This window comes from Macrobrachium nipponense, chromosome 31 (assembly GCF_015104395.2).
Source record: "Macrobrachium nipponense isolate FS-2020 chromosome 31, ASM1510439v2, whole genome shotgun sequence".
Taxonomy (NCBI): Eukaryota; Metazoa; Arthropoda; class Malacostraca; order Decapoda; family Palaemonidae; genus Macrobrachium; species Macrobrachium nipponense.
In genome coordinates, this window is record NC_061093.1 from 48181807 (window position 1) to 48201273 (window position 19467).

Here is a 19467-nt window from a genome sequence, read left to right on the forward strand (position 1 = left end):
ATTCAGGCGCGCACACGCGTACGATTATTCTTCAAAATAATTTACATTTGTTTTTGCAAATATAAGTTCGACTCTGGACAAAGTTTAGATCTAAGTCTTATATTACGATAAATGCCGTCCTCAAATTTTACCTGTAGAGACCTTGGAGGTAATAATGGTCCTCCAAGGGTAGATACATCTCGCATTAATAGGACACCTGTTTAAATTAAATTCAGCACTAAAACACATCGAGAATTAAACCTTTTTTACTAAATCATTCTGTCTAGTAATACACCTGGCAAACGGACCACTGAAACAACACCACACAACGCAAATAATCATACAATAAAATATATATAGAATATATATATATTATCTATATATATATATATATATAGATATAAAGATAGATATACAGTGTGTGACCATGTAAATATGTGTGCGTCTGTGCAAGCTTGTATGCATTTATATTTAATATACAGTATAGTGACTATTTTCGTAAAGGAAGCACCAAATTCCCAATAGTTAACAAAACAAGAGATTACTCCATCCGAGAGACTGGATGTGCAACAATCCATACCGAAACGGTAAAACAGCGCGAGATATTTTCCTTTTTTCTCTAACCTTCTTTTGTGTACAGAAACTTTACGACCTTTAGAATGTGTTCAAAGAGTCCAAGTGAAGTCTCGGTGGGAAAGATCGATAACGATACGATGAAAAAGTTCGAGAATGTAAGGAATGGATTCGAGTGATGGCGTATATACACACGAGGAGAGAGTGAGAGAGAGAGAGGAGGGGGGTGGATTCCAATTACAGTGCTGAAGAGTGTAAGCCGTCCCGTAACCCCGCCGACAGAAGAGCGAAGGAGAACCGATGCGGAAAGGATGTCCGGATAATACGTAGTTTCTTTCGGTAAGGTTGCCATGTCTTTGTCCACTTGCTTACTCATGAAAGAAAATTGTTTCTGGATGTTAAAGATCAGGTGCGATCATTTGTGGGAGACTGAGCGTGCAACCTCACCCCACTAAATAATTCTTTAGGAACAATAGATCTGAGGAGGCTGGGGTGAGTGGCAGTGTGTCACAATGAGACCTGAGAGAGAGAGAGAGAGAGAGAGAGAGAGAGAGATGAATCATGAGCAACCATATATGTTACAGGACGGGGAAAGAAGAACAAAGCAGTAAGTGGGTGTCGCGCACAAAACCAGGAATTAAATCGATATCAAGCTGATGGAAAACTGACAGAATCCTGATCGTGCTTAAAAGGCTTTGCGACACAACTGACGTAAAACTGTGCAGAGGAATCAAACTAACGCACACATACAAAATAAAAGAACAAATTACAACGTAAGCAAAACGGGTTCTCTTCTATTCGGTAAAGCGAAGAGTGTTTTAGACTCGGAACATTTTCAATAAAAAATAATGATGAAGAACGAATAGGAAAGGTTGGGAATTAACTTTTAGGAGACACAGGAAATTTAATAAGACCAGTTCACGTCACTGCTGAGCTGATGACGTATTCTAAACAATCTGGAAGTAGGAATAATAAGGCAAGGGTCAGGGAAAGGGAAAACTAAAACTGAAAATTGAATTCAGGTATTTGACCTAAAAGAAGAAGAAGAAGAAGAAGAATAAAAGAAATTTTACCCTCTATCAAAAATAAATGTTGAAATAACCCAAATGAAAATGGCTCCGTGTACTCAGCGAGAAAATTTCCCAAATGTACATTAAAGTTTATTTTTCTTTCAGTTACTGTTGCATGAAGGTGTACTTTCACCTCACGAACACTGCCCCTAAACCAGAATTATATCTATAACAAACCATTAATAAATAAATATTTGTTCATACGACTAAATCCTTAGGAATTGGTGAGCTTGTTTACGCTTTAAACCAAAAGGCGACTTAAAAACACAATTGATAAAAGCATGTGTGTGTGTCTGTTTGTCTGCGTATGTGTTGCGCGCATGCAGTGAGACTACTTATATCTTATATATGTCTTTAGCCAGGAACCTACCTATCATATTTGAAATTAAATTCAATATTATTGCCATACAAGTAAGTTTTTGTTTTTTCTAATCGGAGAGATGTTGTAAAGTTTAAAAATTAGTCCTTTGACATTTTTATTGAAATTAAATTCAATGTTATTGCCATATCAGTAAGCTTTTCTTAATCGGAGAGATGTTGTGAAGTTTAAAAATTAGTCCTTTGACATTTTTATGATATGATCTGACAGTCTTCCTTTATAAATACAATCGCCTTTTATATGCTTTATCCGAAGAAGCATTCATCAGCGATAGGAAAGAGAAGCACTGAATATTTTCTGAAATTTCATAATAGCTATCTTGATATATTAATCCATGAATAGTGGAAGAACGATAATGGTGATGACCATAATCCACGGACACTCAAAACAAATCAGCCAATTCAGAGAGCATGAAAAAGACGCCATTTACGACCCTTGTAGCTGTTGGACGCACACAAGTTTGTGCCATCTGTTAAGAACAATTCGACCCATTAAGTTTATCATATATATAAAAAAAACATACAAGTAAATATTCTAATGATCTCGTTACGCACCAGTTATCGTGGCTGATCATGCGAAGAATCGAACACAGGTTACCTGTGGCGACTCCTTTGCCTGAAGGAACTTTATTCTTATCCAGTTACTGACGAAGGCAAAACGATATATCGATACCGCATCGAGATTTTACAGCTATTTCAATGCGCTTTCAAGATTACACGATAATGTCTGGAATATACGTTCATAACAAATCACTTACGGCTTCCAGCAATGTAGTCAGCGAAAATATCAAAATTTTAAAGTTGAATATACTGTATTAATCGGGAGCAGAATACTTTGTTTGTTTGTTTGTTTGTTTTTCCTTTACCCCATGTGAGAAATTCAGTTACTAAATAAAACTGCTTCAATATCAAGTATAGTTTTACAAACTAAAAGTTAATAAGAGAAATTTTACCTACCACGAACATAATATATGAAACAAAATATAAAACAGGAAAAAACAAGGGAGATAAACCCGGTTATCTGTTAATTGCACAATCGTGCAGCATTTCATCATTTCTAAAATAAGAAAGAAGAAAATATGACGCGATCTTTTACCATCATAATACAAAAAATGGAAAACAAAGAATCCCCTTCAGCCCAAACCAATCTGGGGAATCCCGTAGGACACGAAAAATCTCCCCAGAACGTACGAGGAAGAATTAAGCCGAAGCATCGAGGGATTTCTAGACCGTGTTCCTCGTTACAAGTAAGGGGTTCTCCCGGTGCGTTATACCGGTTTAGTGGCCAAAGTTTTTCTTCTTTTTTTATTTCTTTGCCACTTCTGCTCAACTAGTTGCGAAATCTATGCAATAATCATCGGGGCGGTGCGTCTTGTGAAAGCTCGTTGGGAGAGAAGCATTCCATCCGGACATCTGATCTCTTTTTGCGCGCGAGAAAAACATCTCCCAACTGGATTTGTTTACGTAATCATGACGAACAGAATGCGCCGAATTTCAGAGATGCAACGGAGGTTATAATCTTTATCCAGAACAGCTCTCTCTCTCTCTCTCTCTCTCTCTCTCTCTCTCTCTCTCTCTCTCTCTCACTACCAACAGACACGTTTCAATTTTTTCTGCCATAAATTCCATCTGATTCATCTTGAACATCGGGAACAGCCTCTAACATTTAACTACCTGGAGATCTCTTGACGTCTTGGAAAGTAGTCGAGTTTAAATGAATTGACGGATGGGCAGAAACTTTTCCGTAAAGAAAAGCCCGCTAAATTTTTTATGACGCTTTCGGAACTTTTTTTCCGCGAGGAAAAGGCTACTTCATTCTTCATTCACATAGTTTCGTCATGTTTCATAACTATTGCTAATTTTTAATTATTTCTGTTCACTTTGTATCCCTCTACGAATACTTAATCTGGAATTTTAAAAAATGAGAAAAATAGTAAGACTCTAAAGCAGACAGAAGAAAAGTAAAGAGATAACTTTGTATCGCTCTACGAATACTTAATCTGGAATTTAAAAAAAAAGAGAAAAAAGTGAAAAACTAAGGCAGCAGACAACAACAAAGTAAAGAGAAATCTAACTAAAATACCACTTAATCAAAAATTAAAAGATGCTTCAATATTGCAGTCCACAAAACAAGAAAGATTTTAGCCCTGCGTTAGTACAAAATAAAAGAAAATAAGTTAATATTCCTGAACACCGGGTATATAGATTTCTTTTAACCAGTTCTATCATTCAATTTGCAATTGTAATGCCTTTGGCACACGAAATCACCATTCTAACTTTGGCCGTTGGAAATTTTCAAATTGATTCTAACATAAGCTCAAGAGCTATTGACAGAAATCGTATGAATTATTTTTTGGGATAAACAAGTTGCTCTATGAATAAGGTTCTTGTTATTATGATAAAGATGTAAAATTTGAGATATTGTTATTTGTTATTTTCAATTACAATAATAACAAACGAAAATAGGAAAAAGCAGTCGACTTGATTCCGACATAACCTCAAGAGCATTCAACAAAAACCGAGAGAATTGTTTTTAACAAATAAGTTACTCAACGAAAATGAAAGCTTGTTATCATGATAATTACGGGAAATTTAAGATTTGTTATCTTCAATTATGATTTATAGAGAAAATGCGCAAAAACGTGATAAATTTGATTCTGACATAATCTTAACGGAAACTGAAAATCGGATAAGTTATCTAAAAATATACAATGTTAATTGTGATGAAATCATGAATTCCAGATAACTGAATTGAAAAAAAAAATTACAAAATATTAATCAGGGATAAGAATGCAATAAAATCGGGCTCTTACCATATGCTTCAAGAGTTAGAAGCAAATATTAAAGTAACGCCGAAAAAAGTTAAAAACTCTTCCCTTTCTGCTAGAAAATGAAAAACGCAAGATTTCACTTACAGTTATTCATTTCTGCTATCAGGCAAAGTTTACTTTCTCTGCCACAAGAATCGTCCTGTGTAAACAAAAGCATTATTCACGTAAACGATAATGTTCATGTGGTAAATTTCCTCGAACAAAGCCAATCAATGTAAGAGACTTCAATGGTTTCCAAGACGATAAATACATTAAGAAATGAAAACTGCATTGACAAAGAAAGTTAGAACTCTTGATACATGAGGGTTCTTCTGTCTCAAAAGAGTTCTTGGGAAATGGAGGCTTTGGGGTTTAAAAGACGATAGAGATTTAGATAGACGAGGGTAATACAATTAGAAGAAGAAGAAGAAGAAGAAGAAGAAGAAGAAGAAGAAGCCATGAGAAATGAGGTTTAAATGGTTTACAGATCCGTAAAGCTCTTCACAAATAATGGTTATATGGTTTGAAAATCTGATAAAGCACGTGGAAAATTAAATTCATTGGTTCCAAAAACGAACGAACTCTTGATAAATAAAGTTGCGTAGATCTGAATAAACAATACAACACTTGAGAAGTAAGGATCAAATGGTTTTGTGAAACCGAGAAGGCTCTGTTATCAAGATTCTGTGGTTTCAAAACCAGCAAAGAAAAGACCAGCTCGGATAAACGACAATTTTAATTAATTAAACTTGAAACATTAAGTTTTGTGGTTTCAAAAAGTTTATATGAAACGACAGAACCTTCGAAATGAAAGTTCTGATATTTCAAAACTGATAAGAGCTTTTGAAAATCAAGGTTCTCAAGTTTAAAAATGGACTATGTTCTTGAGAAATGAGGGGGTCTACGATTTTCAATTCCGATTTAGCACTCGAAAACGATACGCATTTTGAAAACGAAGGTTCTAAAAAAACGCGCTATGGTTTCAAAATCTGATAACGATCTGAGAAATTAGGGTTCTGTGGTTTCCAAAGACACGTGTCTCTTTAAGAAAAAGGGGTTCTACTGTTACAAAAAATAGCCTAATAACCCCTGACGAATGAAGGTTCAATAAATAAGAAAAAACCGTTACAGCCCATTTGAGCTATCAGGGTTCGAGAGTAGGTTTCAAAAACGCGAAATTCCGCGAGCGTTTCGGCAAGTTTGCCATATTTATTCAGCTGCTCGAATAAAAATAGTTCTTTTTCAGTAAATGGAATTCATTAAAATCCTAAAGTTCCTCATCTCTCTCTCTCTCATATACTCAGTCGTATTATAGTTTTCCCTTCTCTTCTTCTTCTTCTTCGCTTCTCCTTTCTTCCCTTCTTCTTTCTTCTTCTTTTTCCGCTTCCCCCCTTCATTCTTCTTTCTTCCTTTTCTTTCTATCCCTTTTTCGTATGTCTCTGACTCCCTTCCCTTCTTCTTTCTTCTCTCCGTCCTGCCTTTCTTCCTTCTTCTCACTTTCTATCTCCTTCTTCCTTTCTCCTCTTTCATTCGTTTTCTTCTTCTTCCTTTTCTTCTTCTGTCCTTCAATTCTTCCTCTTCTACGTTTTTCCTCTCTTCTTCTTCGGCTTTCTTTCTTCTTTCCTTTCTTCTTCTTTCTTCCTTCTTCCTTCTTCAATTCTTCTTCCTCCTTCGTTTTCATTCTTCTTCCCTTCTCCCGCTTCTTCTCTTCTCCTGCTATTGTCGCTTCTTCCTTCTTCTTCTTCTTTCCTTCTTCTGCGCATTCTTCTCAGAAAACTATTCTTTCCCTTCTCCCCCTTCTTTCCTTCTTCTTCTTCTTCTTTCTTCAGACATATCTTCTTCCTTCTTTCTTCTCCTTCTTCTCTTCTTGTCGTTCCCCCCCCTTCTGTTCTCCTTCTTCCCCTTCTTTCTTTCTGTTCTTCCAGTCTTACTTTCCTCGTCTTCCCCTTCCTCTTCATTTCGTTCTTCCGGAAACTCTTTCTTTCTTCTTCGCTTCTTCTCTTCTTTTTCCTTTTCTTTTCTTCTCTTCTTCCGTTCTTCTTTTCTTTCCTTTTCATTCTTCATTTTTCCTTCTTCCAATAGGTTCTTCATTTCCTTTTCTTCCTTTCTGCAACCCCCCCCCCCCCCCCCCCTTCTTTTACTTCCCATGTTCTCTTCCCTCTCTCTTATTTTTTTCCTTCCTATGAGAATACACACAATGACTGTGAGTCTACTAATATACTTATTCAGTTACACTGGATACTTAATATGAGTTACACAGCCTGGGCCCATATATGTATGTGAATAAACAAGTTCGTTGGAGACCATTAAGGAAACTGAAACCTTGCTAAGAAATAACTAGATAGATACATAATATGTAATACTACAGATATATTATAATATATACTATATATATATATATATATATATATATATATATATATATATATATATATATATATATATATATATATATATATATAATGTGTGTGTTGCCACACTACATGCAATATTATGTCTTCACATAATTAAAGAAGTATCGATCTGCTAAATGTATTTATTTGTTAATAATGCACAATTGTTGGAACATAGAACAAATGGCTGCTTCCGTGGAAAGGGAGTTGGGAGGTGGGTAAGGGTAGTCAGTTAATAGCGAACTATCGGTAATCTTTAATTAGCTACGAAACGAAGCCACTCCCTCCCCTTTTCCAAGGCTCTCTGGCTCTAGGAAGCATAAATTTAGTCCGTCTGAAATGGGAGGGGAGAAAAAAAATACGCTAAGGCGCATACTCTACTACATACCGCGATCGGTAAAAAGGGTAACTGATTTACGAGCAGTCATTCGAACACTATTTTATCAGTATTATTGCATTGTTTTTTTTATATCATAGTATTCATTTGAGACCTTATATTACTCTCTCTCTCTCTCTCTCTCTCTCTCTCTCTCTCTCTGTTTCTATTTTCATCCCCGGGTGCTAGCGTTGTTGACGAGGATCTGCCACTGCGATGCTTTTATGTTCCGTTTCCTATATTAACTGCACAAAGCTTCAGTTCTTCACAGGGGAGCCCTTTTCTCTTTTGGTCCCATTAGAATGCGTGGAAGCTCTGCTCTCTCTCTCTCTCTCTCTCTCTCTCTCTCTCTCTCTCTCTCTCTCTCGTCACACTTTTATTTTCTTTTTCGAACAGCGAGGATTACGTGGTATCAGGCACTGTCCCTTGGTAATTCCAGTCCACGGCAACGCTCAGTGATCTCTCTCTCTCTCTCTCTCTCTCTCTCTCTCTCTCTCTCTCTCCTGGACCAATATTTCACTAAAGCGGCCCAATTAAAAGCATCGATGGCCGTTCTCATCCACAAGTGTAATTGGTTTCCCCGAGCGATAGTTTCCAAAAATCGTTTTTCGCCGTCGGGAAAAAAATATTTCATTTATTGCAGCGATTTTCATCAATACTGGTTTTGGCCGTCTTTAACTGCCTTTCGATTAGGAGAGGGATCGTTCTCCCTTTTTCACGGCTCTCCTGATTTTCCCTCTTTGGGAGCTAGCTGTAGGCTTCTGGCTTTCATTTTTTGCGTTCTGGAAGCAAATTAATAATGAAGATATCGATAGCTTTCTCTGCTTATCAGTTATATGCGTTAATTGGTCCATTACAGTACACACACACACACATATATGTATATATAATTTGAAAGGGCCCAAAAAAACGAGATTTTCACAACAAACCATACATATTTTGACATGAAATTACTGTTTTCTGAGACCTTCAATTTATTGTGCTACATACAAACATTTATATATAATATATATATATATATATATATATATATTATATATATATATATATATATATATCGAGCTACAATGTCCTTTAATATCTAATTCGCTCTACCTCGGAATTAATATATTTTCATATATGCTTAACCGAAGGGGAATTTTTTTCTCGATAATAGACTTACCTGGACCTGGGCGCGAACCCATGGATCCTTTCAAATCCAGGAACGTCAGTGAAGCTTTTACCTACTATAGTTGGTTCACCTAAGGTAGATTCTTGGGTGAGCCCTATGCCTGCGAGACGTTTGTTTGGCGGCCGCTGATTGGCTGGGAGCTGCCTAGCTCCCGGTACCAGCCAATCAGCGGTCGCTAAATAAACGTCTTGTAAGCATAGGGCTCATCCAAGAATCTACCTTAAGTGAACCAGCAATACACCACCGCAAGAGTAGGTAAAAGCTTCACTGACGTTCCTGGATTTGAAAGGATCCATGAGTTCGCGCCTAGGTCCAGGCAAGTCTATTATCGAGAAAAAAATTCCCCCTTCGGTTAAGCATATATGAAAATATATTAATTCCGAGGTAGAGCGAATTAGATATTAAAGGACATTGTAGCTCGATATATGTATATGAATCACGGAAATGTCATATGACTTATATATATATATATATATGTGTGTTGTGTGTGTGTGTGTGTATTTATCATTGTTCCTAAGCCCAAAGACCTAGGTTCAAACACTAACCGGGTAGAAGCGCTTTTTAATCGTAATTCCCTTGTGGTATAATGTATACGGAAGGTATAATGAATTCTATATTGAGCTATATGTAAGGCATAACATTTGGGAATATGAAATGTCACACGCGAGTAAGCGACAGATTTCACTCACACACACACATAATATGTATCTAAAATCAATGCAACCTGGTTTAGATCAGTTGTCATTCCTTTATTAAAATATTGTTCCCCGTGTGGATGTCTGCTTCTGGTAGAGATTTATCTCTTTTAGACAGAGTAGTTCGAGATGGTAGGTTTCTGTTTCCTAATAGTAGCAGTTAGGACTTGGACCATCGACGGATTAGTCTCTTCTTTGTCACTTTTTTCAGAAGTTGCATTTTGACAGAGATCTTTCACATTCACAATTGATCCCTGGTCTTTTTCCATGATGCCAGTTACGGATGGCTGGGCGATACAAACTGGAAATTAATATATTTCTACTCTGAATAATTTGATGCCTTTGTATCAAGCATCATGAAATCATTTTCACTGTCGCTGATCTCTGTGTAGTTATTGTTATTGTTGTTGTATTTCTTCTTAGGACTCTGACTTTCAGTAACTTGGTAATGAAATCTCATAAAACCATGACTGGGGAATATGACAATTCATGAACGCTACTGTTTCAGTGCATAGGCCCTAACCACAATAAACGAACGTTCCCAGACCTATAGACCTTTAGGTCCTGGCTAGTCCTGTTCAGGAAAAACTGCCAGGGGGAGATCATTAATTTCCCCTCCCCAATTTTTTTTCTTAACAATCTGTCTCGGCTTCAGTTACAGTCAATTGATCTAATAATGAATAACTGACTATATCTGTTGGTGAAGAGAACTAAAACTAATTTAAAACGATCAAGGATTTTCCGTTTGGGTATTTTTTTCTTGTTCCTCTTCGCCGTTTTAAGAAAATGCGAGGAACACTGATACAAAAAATCCTTCTTCTAAAATCAAAACTCTATTTTGCATTACTATAACTATATCTTCCTGCTTCTTCTACGTTCTGGGTTAGTTGTTCCGATCCAATTCGAAAGGTTCACACCAGGATTCTTATTCCCTCGAACGCATTACCCAACTCTCAAGCCGCATATGGCCGACGTCGTTTAAATACTCGTTTAAGAGGGGTGTTGATAGCTTCCCTTTGGCCGAAAAGCACATATGCTTTTCTATTTTCTTTTCTTTTCTTTTGAGCTTCATAGAATAAAAAAAAATTACTAAATGATAAAAAGGAATTGTACAAAATATTCTGTAATTATATAATTGTTTCAATCTTCGAACAAAGTGACAGACAGACAGCGGATCACCATGATCCTGACACGTGTTCCTAAAGAATAACATTGGAAGCGAGTCTTTACAATTTACCCACAAAAGATACGCTGCCCCGTGTCATGTGTTCAAAACACGTCACTTAAAAATTTTGAGGCAAAAGAACTCGATACTGAGTCATCACAAAAAGAAACCATCGTATTCAATTTCCAAGTATCCAAAGACTCGGCTGAATAGCGGTAACACAAAAGCGAAAAAAGACAAGGTAAAAAGCGAACATGAAATGTTATTGTGAAAAACAAATCCCTTTTTAATTTACTGGAGGCAAAATATTTTTTCCTAACTAGTTCGCAAACACAATAACAAATTTCACGAAAGAGGATTCTGTTATGATTTATTCGCATCTCTTAATTTGCTTTATATAGAAAATAATCAATACGCCTACCAGATGACTTTGCCGCGTATTACCTCGGTGTCTTTAATAACGCGTCTCTCTGGTAGAGGAAGGTCATTTCGTAATTGTTAATCATATCTATACGTCAGTATCTTCTTCCTTCTGCTACATGTAATAATACTAATTTGAGGCATACAAGCACCGCAAACCATTCACCATTCGTTTCCTATATCGGTGGTTTGGTGGTCTAATTTAATCATGATTTCGATCCACAGAACAGGAAACTGATATGTGTTATCTATTGCAGTATAGTTACACGGACGTACTCACATCTAATGTAGGCATTTTCCCCCAAGGTTTAAATCATCTGCTGAGTCAGCATAGTTATTGTTCAATAGCCACGAGGCGGCATAACATATTACAAAGTCGTTTAAATAATAATAATAATAATAATAATAATAAATCAAGGCCTGATTCCCTTAGCCTTCACGTCGGCAAACCTTTTCTAGGAATCTCACCGGCATGATCACAAGAAAAGACAATATCCAATTAGTAAGCAAACACAAGAATACTCCTCCTCCTCCTCCTCCTCTCTCTCTCTCTCTCTCTCTCTCTCTCTCTCTCTCTCTCTCTCTCTCTCTCTCTCTGTAATTCAGTCATTCCTTGCCGAAAATACTTCATCTGTTTAACTGCTATGTATTGTCATTAAGGTCTTCCATTTCATTCTCTTTGAATGAAGAAGTCATTTCCATCCAGCAGAGTCGTCGATATGGTACATAAATGCTGTAAAACTATATACTCCTTCCTACAGTTATTATTATTATTATTTAGGTTATTATTATTATTATTATTATTATTATTATTATTATTATTATTATTATTATTCAAAATGATAGCGTATTTAAACGGAAAATGTCCGAGAGGTCACTGATCACAAGTTAGTTTTTAAAAAAGCAAGAATAAAAAGAATAAAAATTAACACAAATGAGGAACAATCGCACATTTATATATATATATATATATATATATATATATTAATATATATATATATATATATATATATATATATATATACGGGTACAATGGCTGAGTCGTAGAACGATCAGCTCACCTTTGATACAATCGTGAATTATACCCATCTTATAGCCCAACAGTCCCTCCAGTATATTAGCTAGAGTCAAGAAAAATGGCATGTGGCTAATAATCTCACCGATACAATCTAGCTGAAAACCAGGTGTGTGTGTGTGTGTTTGTGCGTGTGTATATATATGTATAACTAAGGCAATTGCATCATCCACCTTTTTTGCCGACCTTTCCCTCCGAGCCAATGCTATTTCGTCCTCATCACTAATTTTCTATCGAGCCTTGCTTACATTTTCGTCTTTCTTTTTGCTACACATCTGGTCCCCATACTTCCCATTCTTTTTTGCCTTTGCCCATTGCCGTCGGTCGCCTTCCCTCCATACCCAGACTCCCTTCTTCTCTTTATACCTTACTAGAGAGAGAGAGAGAGAGAGAGAGAAGAGAGAGAGAGAGAGAGAGAGAGAGAGAGAGAGCCCAAAAACCCGCCTTTGCCGGACTAACCAGCTCCTGATAAGCATCAAAACCTAAGGCTTCTCTCATCCGTGCAGTTGTAAACACCGCCGCCAGGAGATATATCTCGGCCTCTCTCGATGCTCACTAATGGAAAAAACAAGTTTATATCATCGCTAAAGCCACACACACCGGGGGTTAGATAATCTACTTAAGCAAATCAAGCTTTCCGTTTGCCTCGTCGAGATCTAACCGGGTTAGTGCTCTGACAGTGAAAGGTGGGGCGGGGGAAGGGGGGGGGGGGGGGGGGGGGGCGTTGTTATTGGCGACTGAATGAATTCGGAATGTTTCACGCAACTCCCTAAGCTGCAGAGATGTGCACACTATATCACAGTTACGATTCGTATCTAACGTAGAGCAACTTCCAAATATAACAACTGGCAACAATATTTGCCATAAATAGCTATTACTGTAGCTAATTTTATCAAAAACGTCTGTCAGTAACTGGTCATTCTCTTATGTGGAACGAGTTCAGACCTACATTCTACCGAAGAATTATTGAGAATGATTCACAACCCATTTATCGAGACGGGTCTGGAACAGAAAGTTGCTTCCTCCTTTCACAAAAGAAAGTTGAACCAAATATCGGGGAAGAGGTGCGGCAGCAGAATCCCCAGACAGACAAGAGAGAGAGGGAGAGAAAGAAGTAGACAAGATGGGAAAAAAGGATGGATAAAAAACAAAAAGTTAAAGCAAAAAAAGAAGGAAAAGAGAAGATGCTTGACTAACTAAAACTTAAAGCGAAGGCTCACCTCAGGAACATCTTTCGTTCAACCTGTTGGAATCCAGCTAAGCTCTAGCATCAGATTACAGGGTTTGTAAAGGTGGGCGGAGGAGTTACAGCCACAGGGAACACTGAAGTAACTGAATAACTCCTGGAACGGTTTTTAAATGCCACCCGCTCTGGAAATTAATGAAACTTTCCAGACATACGTTTTGCCTGGAAATGAAGAAGTGGATCTCACACTTACTGGTTCCTCACTCTCGTTAATTGTGCTCTGGAAATTTCCAGTCTAGTAAAATGAAAAGTCTCTCTCTCTCTCTCTCTCTCTCTCTCTCTCTCTCTCTCTCTCTCTCTCTCTCTCTCTCTCTCTCTCTCAAGTGAGGATTTATTGAATCGGCAGATTCTTCAGTAGTTTTGACACTAACATTCAACTCGTCACAACTACATCGTTAGAGGATTAGCTTATGATATATTGGCTGCACCAAACGTAATCGGTGTGTATATATACATACACATAAACACATATACACACATACATATATAAGCGCAAACAGAGGCAGACGGACTTACGTTAGACACACTGTATATGATGTGTACACACACGTATGTGTATATATATATATATATATATATATATATATATATATATATATATATATATATATATATATATATATATATATATATATATATATATATAGATATATATATTATTTATATGTATCTGTGGATGCTTATATATAGTAAATTACATATAAACTTGGAATAATTATGATGAAACTTCCGTAAACGATCAAATGTCACAAAACGTTTCGTATTCGCATGTCTGAGGTGGATCCTACTATTCATACCATCGTTACAACCCATTAAAGAACTTGAAAGCACGATTCCTGGCTATTTCTGATTTTTTTATATCAACAATTAACTGAATATGACGAATCATCAATACTTATAGCAACATTATATATCTCATCGCATCGTGTGATAATTCATCGTCGTTAACAGCAATGTTCCATCTAACATTGAATAATGAGTTTTTGTTATTTATATAAACAATACATCTCATTACTAAATTCAGATGTTAACATGGATTCTGTAACAATTCGTCACAATTCCAACAATCTTCCATCTCACTGAGTAACATTTGATAATATATATATACCGAAACATTCCATATGATCAAATACCTTTACATAACCATTCGTTGCTCTTGAAAGCAACAGTACAACCCATTAAGCCACTTTCTATACTAATTCATTACAGTACACCGCAACATTAGCTCTCATTAAGTAAATTTATTAGGACCTATCGCTAATTGTGTGGCAACATTTGCAACATTCCTTCTCACGAAGTACAAATAATGACTCATGCCTATCTACATCATCATTCTATATCGATAAACGACTCCACATAATGATTCGTTGCCAAGTACACAAAAAGTTACTTTTGAAAATACGCGAGAGAGAGAGAGAGAGAGAGAGAGAGAGAGAGAGAGAGAGAGAGAGAGAGAGAGCAATATTCCATTTCATTCAACAACTCAGCACCGAGATTTAGAACAACATTCCTTCTTTAAGGAACTCCATATAATGATTGGACGCCATTTACAGCCAAGTTACTTTTGGAAATACGAGAGAGAGAGAGAGAGAGAGAGAGAGAGAGAGAGAGAGAGAGAGAGAGAGAGAGAGAGAGCAGCACAATATTCCATTTCATTCAACAACTCAGCACCGAGATTTACAACAACATTCCTTCTTTAAGTAACGCCATCTACAGCAAAGTTATTTTTGGAAATCAGAGAGAGAGAGAAAGAGAGGAGAGAAGAGAGAGAGAGAGAGAGATTTTTTTCGGCATATGCTTCAGTCAGGAACCCGGACATCGAAAGGTACGTAATCCGCGCCAAAGCTCGTACGTGCTTGGTCTCTTAAGTTACCTCACCGCTTAACCCTTGAGGGGGATTGACCTACACAACCTATCGCGGCCAGGATCTGCCGCGACCCCAAAGGCCAACGTTGGCCAAACCTGCGGAAGATACACACGCACACACACACACACACTTACACACGAAAATACATGTACATAAACACCTGAAAGAAATGGCAGGAAGGTGGATGAGAAAAAAGTTAATATGTGTAGTGGTGTAGGAGGGTGTGAAGGGGCGAAGGATTGGAGGATTCGGGTATCTTCTAATAATAATAATAATAATAATAAAGAGAAAAAAAAAAAGTCCTGACTGAGTTGGTAGAGTGTTGCAGTTACCTCTTCCTAATAATAATAATAATAATAATAATAATAATAATAATAATAATAATAATAATAATAATAATAATAATAATGAGGAAAAGACAAACAAATATAGTTCTGACCTAGTTGGTAGAATGTTGCTGTTACCGTTTCTACAAAAAAATAAATAAATAATAATAATAAAATAATAACACAACCAATACACCTGGGAGGGTCGACCAGGTCCACCAGGTAGCTAGTGAAAACAGGTTAGAAAAGAAGGAACGTGTAGACTTTTCTAGAGTGATGATTCACCCAAGAATTTTCGATACCGCGAACTATTATAGAGCCGAGGGATTACAGAAATGACAAATACAACTTCTACGTGACCTCGGTTGAAAAGTTATTGCGGTAAATGTAAGTTGGGTTTTTCGAAGAAAAAGAATGAGAGTGTGAAGAGGCTTCTTTCGTGATCTATCTGTCCAAAAATTCGAGGTCGATAAATTGAAATTGAATAATACTTCTGTCCACATTTTTGAGGTGTTCCAAGTGTTAACTGCGGTTAATATTTCACTCACCACAACTAGAGCATTTCCGTTCAATGATCAACGCATGTTCTCGCATTAAGGCGAGCGGTTTAAGTCTTTAGCTCTACTTATTAACATTTCAGATCTGGAACTCCATACTTCCTCCTTTGGTTCCATAGTTTTACTCACGTTTTTCCACAGAGCTTATGGCATCTTAAGGCACGGAAATGGTCAACAAGAGAGAAAGCTTTCAAGAGAAAATGAATAGATTTATAAAAAGATATTTATATTCAAGTCAAATCACGAAATCTTTCGTAAACCAATAACCTATTTATAATGCGGTGCTTTTTAAACCTTTTTTTAAACACGTAGGTTATTAAATTCTCCAAATCTCAAACCTTTCCATCACGACGCCAGGGTATATCACAAACAAATTTGGTTGATGATGTCGTTGTTTACGACGTCAGTGCTCGAAACAAGTCACAATGAAGATATTCGTACCGTTTACTTGATTATTAATTTAAATTAGGCAGCACAACTCAAACAAATATTTCCACGTGGACTCTGTAATTAAATTTATATTCACGCTTTTCTGAAACAGAGAGAGAGAGAGAGAGAAATCCGTTTAATTCCCTCAAAATAAAAACATTAAGTATATAGGCTACTTTAAAGATTAAATCTCTTACGAAAATGTTGATAATAATTAATCTTCTTAACTACGACATGACTTATTAATATCAACGCTTACACAAAGGCCATATGATACAGAATGTCACAGACAATTGTTGACACTTGAAATTTGCGGAAAAATATTTGAAATTAGGAGACGGTGGTAATTTTTGCACTTATGGGTGAACAGTTCTTACGCATAATCTTCCTTTGATCTTCTTGTCATTAGCAGTTCTTCCTAACTAATAATAATATTTTTCTTTTACAGTGGAAGGTTACACAAGGAGTCTCATTTAATAAGACGGGTGTACCCATATATATGAACCGGTCGCGAGGGCAAGATTCCACCTCAGGACGTTGTGTACCGTTCTGAGACAGTGCCAGCCCAGCCCCTTCATTATGTATATTTATATTGGGGCAAGTCATCGCAGACGATGGCCCCCAGCTGGACGACGGTAAATATTAATGTACAGTTTATCATACGTAAATTATATTTGTTAAACACAAAAAATATATATATGGAAACTTTTTTTATATAATTCTAAAAAAGTGAATGCTTAAAGAACAGTTTAGCAACCCTTCGGCCTGCTTTTAAATCGACGAAGCACTAATATCAGCGGGTCCTTTTTAACTATTATTATTATTATTATTATTATTATTATTATTAGTTAGTAGTAGTAGTAGTAGTAGTAGTAAGTAGAAGTAGAAGTAAGAGAAGTAGAAGTCGTAGTAGTAGTAGTAGTAGTAGTAGTAGTAGTAGTAGTAGTAGTAGTAGTATTTAAAAAATGGGCGCCTGGTGGCCGTTGAGTTTATATTGCAGTTTCTTAATCTCTCGAATGAGTCCCTTTGTAGAAGGGAGTTAATTATGTAACAGGTGTCCAAAATTCATTTATTCACTAATTTGCATGCTACTACAAAGACACTCATTCGAGAAACTGAGAGACTGTGATATAAACTCAACGACATTCATGCGGCCGTTCTTTATAATGAAGTTGGTTTGAATGAGGGTCTTCTTCCGAAATATTATTGTGATTATTTTAAATAATATCAATAAAACAACACAAAAAGCTTCGCAAACTAAATTCTACGAAGCAAGTTATCTTTTAGCGTGACCACATAAATAAAATGTAAGACACGTTTCAATGATATCCATAGTTTATTGTGTATGTGTACTACAGTAAACATACCCCTCCCACGTCGATTACAGTTGTACAGTAGATATTTATGCAACGAAAACAACTCACTCAGCATCCAGAATGTTCTTATCAACGACTAAAAAAAAAAAAAAATACAATTTTCGGATCTACCTGTAACCAAGATATATTACCCTCCTACGTTCAAGCCCTTTAACCCTACGTATGAATTCAGTCTACCCATTAAATTTGTATCTTTTCCGAGAAATAGATCAACAAGGAAATGTTTGCTATGCGGGGAAGTATAACTGGGAACCTGTTTGTCTCGCTGCAATATTTGTTCTCTTAATCTCATAAAACCTCGAGTCGTGTTTACTTTTCATAAGACTATTGTCCTTCCCGACCTATGTAGATTTCGAGATTATAGTGCGGGGTTTCGGTATGTGTTTTCTATTGAGTAATACGAGTACGGAAACGCAAGTAAAGAATTTTAGTACTAACTGAAATTAACAAAACACTGCACACAATACTTGCACAAATAGAGAAAGCAATTAGATCAAAATAAAACTGGCATAAAACGACTTTTCGTAATCTGTGTAAAACCAAAACCTAGATAAAAAAAAAAATAATACATCTCGTGTAAGATTGAGCAGTTAGACAAAACAAAAAAAAAATAAACTAAAACTCGTGTAAAACTAAGCATTTACAACAAAATAAAACTCGTGTAAAATTAAGCATTAGATGAAAAAAAAAATAAAACTCGTAAGATTCAGCAGACAAAAAAAATAAAATAAAACTCGTGTAAAACTAAGCATTTAGAAAAAAATAAAACTCTTGTAACATTAAGCAGTTAGACAAAAAATAAAACTCATGTAAAACTAAGCATTTAGATCAAAATAAAACTCGTGTAAAATTAAGAATTAGATAAAACGAAAAATCGCGTATAACTACTTCCGTAATTTATACAACGAACAACATTGACAATGAATAAATTTCTATAATGCAGCAAGTGTTAATGGCATGCTAACCGTATCATATCTCCATTACAGATAACATTGTTACCTCATATCTTCAAAATCGGTTCTCTTCTAAATTACAACGATGAATGACACGTGAATTAAACTTTTCCCGTAAAACGATAGCATATATTTTCGATGAAAATAATTTTTAAAAATTGATAGTATTATTTGCATTGAAGAGCGCTTATGAATGAGAAGCGACTAAAGGAAGGTAAACGAACGAGGAGTAAAAAGAAGCGTAAATAAAATAAAATAAAAGAATAAAAAATAAATCTATAGTATTATTTGGATTGAAGGGCGCTTATGAACCGAGAAGTGACTACAGGAAGGTAAACGAATAAGGAGTAACAAGAAGGCGAGGTAATGCAATGGCGGGTGAACTGAAGTAGATAAAAGAGAAAAAAAAACGCGGATGTCAACAAAGTTTGGGCTAGTAAGGAGCAGAACGTCACGGTGCCGACGATTTCGATAAGAGTAGAGGGCTGCGCCGTCTACCAAAAGTCCTCACAGAACAGCGGGAAGGTTCAAATGGGAAGGATCTGAATTTCTGAGGATACGGTGCATCCTTCACAATAGAATCGAAATTCCAGTTTAGGATATGCGCC